Consider the following 10289-nt stretch of genomic DNA (forward strand, 5'->3'; position numbering starts at 1 on the left):
GAAATAGAGAGGGAGGGAGAGGGAGAGAGCGTGAGAGAAGAAGATGTAGAGAGAGAGAGATAGAGAGGTAGAGAGATAGTGGACAGGGTGAGGGTGAGAGGGACAGGGAGAGAGAGAGGGGGAGAGAGAGAGATGGGTGGACAGAGGGAGAAGGAGATGGAGGAAGATGGAGAGGGAGGGTGAGGGAGAGGGAGGGAGAGAGATCGTGAGGGAGGGAGACAGAGAGAGAGAGGGAGAGAGAGAGAGAGAGGGACAGAATAAGAGTGAGGGAGGGAGAGGGGAAGGGAGAGAGGGAGAGAGAGATAGAGAGAGAGAGGGAGAGGGAGAGAGAGGGAGAGGGAGAGAGAGAGAGGGGGAGAGAGGGAAGAGTAGAGTGAGAGAGGGCGAGGTCTGGAGATTTAAAGGGAGGGACAGAGAATGCACAGGTGAGGGTGCGAGAGGGAGATGGAGATAGCGAGAGGGAGAGAGAGAGTGAGGGAGGGAGTGAGAGAGAGGAAGAGTGAGAGAGGGAGAGAGATAGTGAGAGAGAGGGGGAGAGTGAGAGAGAGGGAGAGAGAGAGAGGGAGAGGGAGAGAGAGTGTGAGAGAAGATGTAGAGAGAGAGAGGTAGGGAGAGGGAGGGAAATGGAGAGGGAGAGGCAGTGAGAGAAATTGTGAGGGAGGGAGACAGACAGAGAGGGAGAGAGGGAGAGAGGGAGAGAGAGGGACAGAGTAAGAGAGGGAGAGTGAGAGAGTGTGGGAGAGGAAGAGAGTGGGACAGATAGAGTGAGGGAGAAAGAGAGAGGGAGGGAGAGGGAGAGAGCGTGAGAGAAGAAGATGTAGAGAGAGAGAGATAGAGAGGTAGAGAGATAGAGTGGACAGGGTGAGGGTGAGAGGGACAGGGAGAGAGAGAGAGGGGAAGAGAGAGAGATGGATGGACAGAGGGAGAAGGAGAGGGAGGAAGATGGAGAGGGAGGGTGAGGGAGAGGGAGGGAGATAGATCGTGAGGGAGGGAGACAGAGAGAGAGAGGGAGAGAGAGAGAGAGAGGGACAGAATAAGAGTGAGGGAGGGAGAGGGGAAGGGAGAGAGGGAGAGAGAGATAGAGAGAGAGAGGGAGAGGGAGAGAGAGGGAGAGGGAGAGAGAGGGGGAGAGAGAGAGACGGATGGACTGAGAGAGAGTTGGAGAGAGAAGGAAGGGGAGAGGGAGAGAGAGAGAGAGAGGGAGGGAGAGAAAGGGAGTGAGAGGGTGAGAGTGTTAGATAGAGAGCGGGAGAGTGAGCAAGAAGGAGAGAGGGAGGGAGAGAGAGAGAGGGAGGGAGAGAGAGAGAGACAGAGAGTGAGAGAGAAAGAGGGTGAGGGAGAGAGAGGGAGAAAGTGAGAGAGGGTGAGATATAGGGAAAGTGAGAGGTAGAGGGAGAGGGAGAGAGAAGAGGAAAGGGGAGAGGGAGAGAGAGACAGAGAGAGGGAGGGAGAGAGAGAAATGTGGGAGAGAGAGTGAGTGAGTGGGAGATGGAGTGAGAGAGAGGTGGGAGAGACAGAGAGAGAAAGAGAGGAGAGGAAGAGAGAGAATGAGAGAGAAAAAGTGAGAAAGAGAGAGGGAGAGAGATGGAGAGAGAGAGGGTGGAGAGAGAGCAAGATAGAGAGAGAGGGAGAGAGAGAGGGAGAAGGAGAGAGAGTGTGAGGGAGTGAGTGGGAGAGTTAGAGAGAGAGAGGGAGAGGGAGAGCAAGAGAGTGAGAGTTAGAGTGAGACAGACAGGGACAGGGAGAGAGGGAGTGAGATAGAGTGAGAGGGAGAGAGAGAGGAATGGGAGATGGAGAAAGAGAGAGAGGGACAGAGAGAGAGTGAGAGGGAGAGACTGAGAGAATGGGAGAGAGATATATATAGGGGAGGGAGAGAGTGAGGGAGAGTGAATGAGAGAGGGTGGGAGAGAAAGAGAGAGAGGGGGGAGTGAGAGAGAGATGGACAGGGAAAGAGGGAGAGAGATAGAGTGAGAGGGAGAGAGATAGAGAGCGTGGGAGATGGAGAAAGAGAGAGAGGGACAGAGAGAGAGTGAGAGAGAGGGAGTGGGTGGGAGAGAGTGGGGAGAGAGAGAGGGAGAGTGAGAGAAAGGGAGAAAGAGAGAGAGACAGACAGAGAGATAGGTAGAAAGAGAGGGAGAGAGAGGAGAAGGGGAGTAAGAGAATGGGGGGAGAGAGAGAGAGGGAGAGAGAGATAGGGAGAGATATAGTGAGAGAGAGAGAGAGACAGAGAGGGGAGAGTGAGAGAGAGAGTGAGAGGGAGAGAGAGAGTAGGGAAAGAGAGGGAGAAGGAGTGAGAGAGAGGGAGAGGGAGAGACAGAGAAGGGGAGAGAGAGAGATAGGGGAGAGAGAGAGAGAGCAAGGGAGATGGAGAGAGAGTGAGAGGGAGAGGGAGAGCGAGAGAGAGGGGGGTGGGTGAGAGTGTGGGAGACAGAGAGGGAGAGCAAGAGAGGGAGAGATATAAGGGTGGGAGAGAGGGAGAGAGGGAGAGTGCGAGAGAGAGTGAGTGAGAGAGGAAGTGGGAGAGAAAGAGAGAGAGGGGGAGAGAGAGAGGGACAGAGAAAGAGAGGGAGAGTGAGAGAGAGAGGGAGAGTGAGAGAGAGAGAGGGATGGAGAGAGAGAGGGAGAGAGAGAGAGGGAGAGGGGGAGAGAGAGTGAGAGAGGGAGATGGAGAGAGGAATAGAGAGAGATAGAGAGGGAGAGAGAGAGAGTGGGAGAGAGATGGATGGACAGAGAGAGAGTTGGAGAGAGAGAGGGACAGAGAGAGAAGGGGAGAGAGAGGGAGAGGGAGAGAGGGAGAGTGGAGAGAGGAAAAAGTAGAGTGAGAGAGTGCGAGGACTGGATATTTAAAGAGAGGAACAGAGAATGCACGGGTGAGGGTGCGAGAGGGAGATGGAGATAGCGAGAGTGAGAGAGAGAGTGAGGGAGGGAGTGAGAGAGGGAGATGGAGAGAGGGATAGAGAAAGAGAGAGAGGGAGAGAGAGAGTGGGAGAGAGACAGATAGACAGAGAGAGAGTTGGAGAGAGAGAGGGACAGAGAGAGAAGTGGAGAGAGAGGGAGAGGGAGAGAGAGAGGGACAGAGAGAAAGAGTGAGTGGGAGAGGGAGAGAGAGTGAGAGGGAGAGGGAGAGCGAGAGAGAGGGAGAGGGAGAGAGGGAGAGGGAGAGAAAGGGGGAGAGAGAGAGATGGGTGGACAGGGATAGAGTTGGAGATAGAGATGGGGAGAGAGAGAGAAGGGGAGGGTGTGAGAGAAAGTGAGAGAGAGAGAGAGAGGGGGAGAGAGAGAGACAGACCGGGAGAGGAGGAGGGAGGGAGAGATAGAGAAAGAGAGATGAAGGGTGAGATAGAGGAAGGGAGAGAGTGGGAGAGGGAGAGAAAGTTAGAGAGAAGGGGATATGGGAAGAGAGAGTTTGAGAAAGAGAGAGAGAGGGGTAGAGAGAGAAAGGTGAGGGAGAGAGTGAGAGAGAAAGAGAGAGGGAGGGAGAGAGAGATAGTGAGTGAGGGTGGTAGAGAGAAAAAGAGAGGGGGACTGAAGGGGGTAGAGGGAGAGAGAGAGAGAGAGGGAGAGAGAGAAAGAGAGGGATAGTGAAGGTGGGAGTGGGAGAGAGAGTAAAGGAGAGAGATGAAGAGAGAGCGAGAGAGAGTGTGGGAGTGAGAGTGAGAGAGAGGGTGGGAGAGAGGGAGGGTGAGGCAGAGAGAGAGGGAGAGGGAGAGAGAGAGAGAGTGAGAGGGGGAGAGTGAGTGAGAGATTGAGGGAGGGGCAGAGATAGAGAGAGAGAGAGAGAGGGGAGAGAGGGATGGAGAAGGAAAGCAAGACAGAGGGATGGAGTGAGAGAGAGAGGGAGAGGAAGAGATATAGAGAGATAGATAGAAAGGGAGATGTTGAGTTAGAGTGAGATAGGGAAAGAGAGATGGAGGGGGAGTGGCAGAGAGAGAGGGAGAGAGAGAGGGAGGGAGAAAGAGAGGGTGGGAGAAAGAGAGGGTGGGAGATAGAGAGAGAGAGAGGGTGGGAGTGAGAGAGAGGGAGAGGGAGGGAGAGAGAAAGAGAGAGAGAGTCAGAGAGAGAGAGATGGAGAAAGAGAGGGAGAGAGGAGAAGGAGAGCGAGAGGGTGAGATAGAGAGAGAGAGTTAGGGAGAGGGAGAGATAGAGAGAGAGAGAGAGAGAGAGAAAGGGAGAGAGATAAAAGAGAGGTAGAAAGAGAGAGAGGGGGGGTGAGCAGGAGAGATAAAGGGAGTGAAAGAGAGAGAAGGAGAGAGAGAGAGGGAGAGGGGAAGTGAGAGACAAAGATAAAAAGGGAGAGAGCGAGAGGGAGGGAGATAGAGAGATGGGGTGGGAGAGACAGAGAGTGAGTGGGAGATGGAGAGAGAGGGGGAGAGAAAGAGAGAGAGAGAGGAGAGGAAGAGAGAGAATGAGAGAGGGAGAATGAGAGAGAGGGTAGAAACAAACAGTGAGAGGGGGAGATAGTGCGAGAGGGTGAGAGAGAGAGAAAGAGAGAGATGGAGGGAGAGAGAGAGGGAGGAAGAGAGAGGGGGAGGGAGAAGGAGGGGGAGAGAGAGAAAGCAAGAGAGAGGTAGAGGTGAGAGAGTGAGAGAGAGAGCGGGAGAGGAAGAGAGAGGTTGATAGAGAGAGAGAGAAAGTGAGAGAGAGAGGGTGGGAGAGAGGAGAGATGGGGAGGGTGAGAATGAAAATGAGGGGGATTTTGGAGAGATAAACAGACAGAGAGTGGTGGGAGAGAGAGAGAGAGGGAAAAACAGAGAGGGAGGGAGAGAGAGGGAGAGGGAGAGTGAGAGAGAGAGGGGTGTGAGGGAATGAGAGGGTGATGGAGGGAGAGAGAGGGAGAGAGTGAGGGAGAGAGAGGGTGGAAGAGAGAGGAAGGAGAGAGACCGAGAAAGGGTGAGAGAGAGAAAGATATGAGAGAGGGAGAGGGTGTGGGAGAGAGGGAGACAGAGGGTGAGGGAGAGAAAGAGAGTGAAATGTAGAGTGAGAGAGAGAGGGACAGAAGGACGGATAGAGAGAGATTGAGTGAGAAGGAGAGAGTGATAGTGGGAGATGGAGAAAGAGTCAGAGGGAAAGAGAGAGAGAGACAGGTAGAGTGAGAGAGAGAGAGGGAGAGGGTGAGAGTGAGAGGGGGAGAGAGAGAGAAAGACAGAGAAAAAGAGAGGGGGAGAGAAGGGGGTAGAGGGAGAGAGATAGAGGGTGTGAGAGAGGGGGTGAGAGAGTGTGATAGTGGGAGATGGAGAGAGAGAAAGGGAGTGAGAGGGAGAGAGAGCGAGATAGAGAGCGGGAGAGGGAGCAAGAGAGAGAGAGATGGAGGGAGAGAGAGAGACAGATAGAGAGTGAGAGAGAAAGATGGTGAGGAAGAGAGAGGGAGAAAGTGAGAGAGGGAGTGAGAGATAGGGAAAGTGAGAGGGAGAGGGAGAGAAAGAGAAGAGGAAAGGCGAGAGGGAAAGAGAGACAGAGAGAGAGAGGGAGAGAGAGAGGGTGAGGGAGAGAGAGAGATGGGGAGGGAGGGAGAGAGTGAGAGGGAGATGGAGTGAGAAAGAGGGGGGAGAGACAGGGAGAGAGAGAGGAGAGGAAAAGAGAGAATGAGAGACAGAAAGAGAGAAAGAGAGGGAGAGGGATGGAGATTGAGAGGGTGGAGAGAGAGAAAGATATAGAGAGAGAGGGAGAGGGAGTGTGAGGGAGAGAGTGGGAGAGTGAGAGAGAGGGAGAGGGAGAGAAAGAGTGAGAGCTAGAGTGAGAAAGAGGGACAGGGAGAGAGGGAATGAGATAGAGTGAGAGGGAGAGGGAGAGAGAGATAGAGTGGAATGGGAGATGGAGAAAGAGAGAGAGGGACAGAGAGAGAGTGAGAGGGAGAGACAGAGAGAATGGGAGAGAGAGAGATAGGGGAGGGAGGGAGTGAGGGAGAGCAAGTGAGAGAGGGTGGGAGAGAAAGAGAGAGGGAGGGGGAGTGAGAGAGAGAGGGACAGAGAAAGAGAGGGAGAGAGTGAGAGAGGGAGGGTGAGAGAGAGAGGGAGACAGAGAGAGAGGTAGAGAGAGAGACAGAAGGAGAGGGAGAGAGTGAGTGAGAGTGGGAGAGGGAGAGGGAGGGAGAGAGATGGTGCAAGAGAGAGGAAGGAGAGAGAGTGAGAGTGGTGAAAGAGAGAGAAAGATATGAGAGAGGGAGAGAGAGAGGGAGATGGAGAGAGAGTGTGAGGGAAAGTGTGGGAGAGTGGGAGAGAGAGGGAGAGGGAGGGATGGAGAGAGAGACTGAGAAGGGAAAGAGAGAGTGATAGTGGGAGATGGAGAAAGAGAGAGGGACAGAGAGAGACAGGGAGAGGGAGAGAGAGGAAGGTGAGAGAGAGAGAGGGGAAGAGAGAGAGATGGAGAGAGAGAAAAGACAGAGAAAAGTAGAGTGGGAGAGAAGGGGGTAGAGGGAGAGAGATAGAGGGTGCAAGAGAGAGAGAAAGAGAGAGAGGGGGCGAGTGTGAGTGGGAGAATAGAGAGACAAAGGGAGTGAGTGGGAGAGAGAGTGAGAGAGAGAGCGGGAGAGGGAGCGAGTGGGAGAGCGTGGGAATGGGAGAGAGGGGGAGGGAGAGAGAGAGAGGGATAGAGTGTGAGGGAGAGAGAAAGAGGGAGAGGGAAAGAGAGAGCTAGCAAATGAGAGAGGGAGTGAGAGATAGGGAAAGAGAGAGGGAGAGGGTGAGAAAGAGAAGAGGGGGAGAGGGAGAGGGAGACAGAGAGAGAGGGAGAGAGAGGTTGAGGGAGAGAGTGAGAGAGAGAGGGGTGTGAGGGAATGAGAGGGTGAAGGAAGGAGAGAGGGAGGGAGAGAGAGAGGGAGAGAGAGGGTGGAAGGAGAGAGAGCAAGAGAGGGTGAGAGAAAGAAAGATATGAGAGAGGGAGAGAGTGTGTGAGGGAGAGTGTGGATGAGAGGGAGAAAGAGGGAGATGGAGAGAAAGAGAGTGAGATATAGAGTGAGAGAGAGAGAGGGCCAGAGGGACGGATAGAGAGAGATTGAGTGAGAAGGAGAGAGAGCGATAGTGGGAGATGGAGAAAGAGAGAGAGGGAAAGAGAGAGAGAGACAGGTAGAGGGAGAGAGAGAAAGGGAGAGGGAGAGAGCGAGAGTGGGGAGAGAGGGAGAGAGAGAGAAAGAGAGAAAAAGAGAGGGGGAGAAGGGGGTAGAGGGAGAGAGATAGAGGGTGTGAGAGAGGGGGTGAGAGTGGGTGAGAGTGGGAGAGGGAGAGAGAGAGAAAGGGAGTGAGAGGGCGAGAGTGCGAGATAGAGAGCGGGAGAGGGAACAAGAGGGAGGGAGAGAGAGAGGGAGGGAGAGAGAGAGACAGATAGAGAGTGAGAGAGAAAGAGGGTGAGAGAGAGAGAGGGAGAAAGTGAGAGAGGGAGTGAGAGATAGGGAAAGTGAGAGGTAGGTAGAGGGAGAGAGAAGAAGAAAGGGGAGAGGGAGAGAGAGGGAGAGAGAGAGGGTGAGGGAGAGTGAGTGAGGGAGAGGGTGAGCGAGAGAGTGGGGGAGGGAGAGAGAGTGATGGGGAGAGAGAGAGAGTGAGTGGGAGATGGAGTGAGAGAGAGGTGGGAGAGACTGAGAGAGAAAAAGAGGAGAGGAAGAGAGAGAATGAGAGAGAGAAAGAGAGAAAGAGAGAGGGAGAGAGATGGAGAAAGAGAGGGTGGAGAGAGAGCAAGATAGAGAGAGAGGGAGAGAGAGGGAGAGGGAGAGAGAGTGTGAGGGAGTGAGTGGGAGAGTTAGAGAGAGAGAGGGAGAGGGAGAGCAAAAGAGTGAGAGCTAGAGTGAGAGAGATAGGGACAGGGAGAGAGGAAGTGAGATAGAGTGAGAGGGAGAGAGAGAGAGAGATAGAGAGGAATGGGAGATGGAGAAAGAGAGAGAGGGACAGAGAGAGAGTGAGAGGGAGAGACAGAGAGAATGGGAGAGAGAGAAATATAGGGGAGGGATAGAGCGAAGGAGAGAAAGTGAGAGAGGGTGGGAGAGAAAGAGGGAGACTGGGAGTGAGAGAGAGACGGAGAGGGAGAGAGGCAGAGAAATAGAGTGAGGGAGAGGGAGAGAGAGAGATAGAGAGAGTGGGTGGGAGAGAGTGGAGAGAGAGAGAGAGGGAGAGAGAGAGGAAGGGAGATAGAGAGAGAGACAGACAGAGAGATAGGTAGAAAGAGAGGGAGAGAGAGGAGAAGGAGAGTAAGAGAGTGCAGAGAGAGAGTGAGAGAGAGAGGGAGAGAGAGAGGGGTGGGTGAGAGTGTGGGAGACAGAGAGGGAGAGCAAGAGAGAGAGATATAAGGGTGGGAGAGAGGGAGAGAGGGAGAGTGCGAGAGAGAGTGAGTGAGAGAGGAAGTGGGAGAGAAAGAGAGGGAGGGGGAGAGAGCGAGGGACAATGAAAGAGAGGGAGAGTGAGAGAGAGAGGGAGAGTGAGAGAGAGAGGGACGGAGAGAGAGAGGGACGGAGAGAGAGAGGGAGAGTGAGAGAGGGAGAGGGGGAGAGAGAGTGAGAGGGAGATGGAGAGAGGGATAGAGAGAGAGAGAGAGAGAGGGAAAGAGAGAGAGTGGGAGAGAGACGGATGGACAGAGAGAGAGTTGGAGAGAGAGAGGGACAGAGAGAGAAGGGGAGAGAGAGGGAGAGGGAGAGAGAGGGGGAGAGAGGGAAAAGTAGAGTGAGAGAGTGCGAGGTCTGGAGATTTAAAGGGAGGGACAGAGAATGCACAGGTGAGGGTGCGAGAGGGAGATGGAGATAGCGAGAGGGAGAGAGAGAGTGAGGGAGGGAGTGAGAGAGAGGAAGAGTGAGAGAGGGAGAGAGATAGTGAGAGAGAGGGGGAGAGTGAGAGAAAGAGAGGGAGAGAGAGAGAGGGAGAGAGAGAGAGGGAGAGGGAGAGAGAGTGTGAGAGAAGATGTAGAGAGAGAGAGGTAGGGAGAAGGATGGAAATGGAGAGGGAGAGGCAGTGAGAGAAATTGTGAGGGAGGGAGACAGACAGAGAGGGAGAGAGGGAGAGAGGGAGAGAGAGGGACAGAGTAAGAGAGGGAGAGTGAGAGAGTGTGGGAGAGGAAGAGAGTGGGACAGATAGAGTGAGGGAGAAATAGAGAGGGAGGGAGAGGGAGAGAGCGTGAGAGAAGAAGATGTAGAGAGAGAGAGATAGAGAGGTAGAGAGATAGTGGACAGGGTGAGGGTGAGAGGGACAGGGAGAGAGAGAGGGGGAGAGAGAGAGATGGGTGGACAGAGGGAGAAGGAGATGGAGGAAGATGGAGAGGGAGGGTGAGGGAGAGGGAGGGAGAGAGATCGTGAGGGAGGGAGACAGAGAGAGAGAGGGAGAGAGAGAGAGAGAGGGACAGAATAAGAGTGAGGGAGGGAGAGGGGAAGGGAGAGAGGGAGAGAGAGATAGAGAGAGAGAGGGAGAGGGAGAGAGAGGGAGAGGGAGAGAGAGAGAGGGGGAGAGAGGGAAGAGTAGAGTGAGAGAGGGCGAGGTCTGGAGATTTAAAGGGAGGGACAGAGAATGCACAGGTGAGGGTGCGAGAGGGAGATGGAGATAGCGAGAGGGAGAGAGAGAGTGAGGGAGGGAGTGAGAGAGAGGAAGAGTGAGAGAGGGAGAGAGATAGTGAGAGAGAGGGGGAGAGTGAGAGAGAGGGAGAGAGAGAGAGGGAGAGGGAGAGAGAGTGTGAGAGAAGATGTAGAGAGAGAGAGGTAGGGAGAGGGAGGGAAATGGAGAGGGAGAGGCAGTGAGAGAAATTGTGAGGGAGGGAGACAGACAGAGAGGGAGAGAGGGAGAGAGGGAGAGAGAGGGACAGAGTAAGAGAGGGAGAGTGAGAGAGTGTGGGAGAGGAAGAGAGTGGGACAGATAGAGTGAGGGAGAAAGAGAGAGGGAGGGAGAGGGAGAGAGCGTGAGAGAAGAAGATGTAGAGAGAGAGAGATAGAGAGGTAGAGAGATAGAGTGGACAGGGTGAGGGTGAGAGGGACAGGGAGAGAGAGAGAGGGGAAGAGAGAGAGATGGATGGACAGAGGGAGAAGGAGAGGGATGAAGATGGAGAGGGAGGGTGTGGGAGAGGGAGGGAGAGAGATCGTGAGGGAGGGAGACAGAGAGAGAGAGGGAGAGAGAGAGAGAGAGGGACAGAATAAGAGTGAGGGAGGGAGAGGGGAAGGGAGAGAGGGAGAGAGAGATAGAGAGAGAGAGGGAGAGGGAGAGAGAGAGAGGGAGAGAGAGGGGGAGAGAGAGAGACAGATGGACTGAGAGAGAGTTGGAGAGAGAAGGGGAGAGGGAGAGAGAGAGAGAGAGAGGGAGGGAGAGAAAGGGAGTGAGAGGGTGAGAGTG

This window comes from Narcine bancroftii, unplaced genomic scaffold (genome assembly GCF_036971445.1).
Source record: "Narcine bancroftii isolate sNarBan1 unplaced genomic scaffold, sNarBan1.hap1 Scaffold_127, whole genome shotgun sequence".
NCBI lineage: Eukaryota > Metazoa > Chordata > Chondrichthyes > Torpediniformes > Narcinidae > Narcine > Narcine bancroftii.